Consider the following 976-nt stretch of genomic DNA (forward strand, 5'->3'; position numbering starts at 1 on the left):
AGGCTTCGATCTGAGGTTCAGACTTTTAGACAACAAGATGGTGAAACTCTCTACGAGGCATGGGAGAGATTCAAGGACTTGACAAGGAAATGCCCACCAAACATGTTCCATGATTGGGTGCAACTGCACATCTTCTATGATGGGCTCTCTTATGAATCAAGAAAGGCTGTAGACCATTCATCAGGAGGTTCATTGAACAGGAAAAAGACTGTGGAAGAAGCCATTGAAGTGATCGAGACAGTGGCTGAGAATGAGTACTACTATGCATCAGAAAGGCACAACACTAAGGGAGTCATGGAGCTGAACCATGTTGATACAATTCTAGCCCAAAACAAGGTGTTTGCCAAGCAACTAGCAGAGCTTACCAGGCAAATAGAAACAAAGCAAGTGGCTGCAATACACACACAAGATCAAGAGGAGGTAGGCATTGAAGGAGGTGATTGGGATGAGGTTAACTATGTGGGAAACCAACAAAGGCAATCATATGATCCACATTCCAACACTTACAACCCAGGCTGGAGAAACCACCCAAACTTTGGGTGGGGAAACCAACAAACCCAACCACAAAACCACAAGCCTTACAACCACAACCAACAAAACAATTCCACATACCAAAACTCCAACCAAAGATCATACCAAGCCACACAAAGCACCTACTCCCAACCACCATATCATGGCCAAAATAATCAACATACCCAACCTAATCCGAACCAACAATTTCAAGATCAATTAAACAGGATAGAAGGAATGCTTGCAACTATGGGCAGAGATGTGGCAGATTTGAAAGGCTTTAAGGAAGAATTGATATCCAACTTACAAAATCATGGTGCTGCCATTCAAAAGCTAGAAGCACAAATTGGATATCTATCAAAGCAAATCCCTACCCACAATTCTTCTAGTGATACCATGGCAAACCCAAGGGAGGAATCAGAAGAACAAGAAAGGGAGAAAGTCAATCAAGGGAGATCACACTCCA

At 43.0% G+C, this 976-nt stretch overlaps 1 non-coding gene across 1 annotated transcript; it reads right to left on the minus strand.

Annotated features, from left to right (window-relative positions):
* Nucleotides 1-104, minus strand: LOC148545347 (small nucleolar RNA R71). Its single transcript, XR_015901811.1, has one exon. It is a non-coding gene; the product is annotated as a small nucleolar RNA R71 (small nucleolar RNA).
* Nucleotides 105-976: the final 872 nt, after the last annotated feature.

This window comes from Arachis ipaensis, chromosome B9 (assembly GCF_059453495.1).
Source record: "Arachis ipaensis isolate K30076 ecotype BB chromosome B9, ASM5945349v1, whole genome shotgun sequence".
In the NCBI taxonomy this organism is placed as follows: Eukaryota; Viridiplantae; Streptophyta; class Magnoliopsida; order Fabales; family Fabaceae; genus Arachis; species Arachis ipaensis.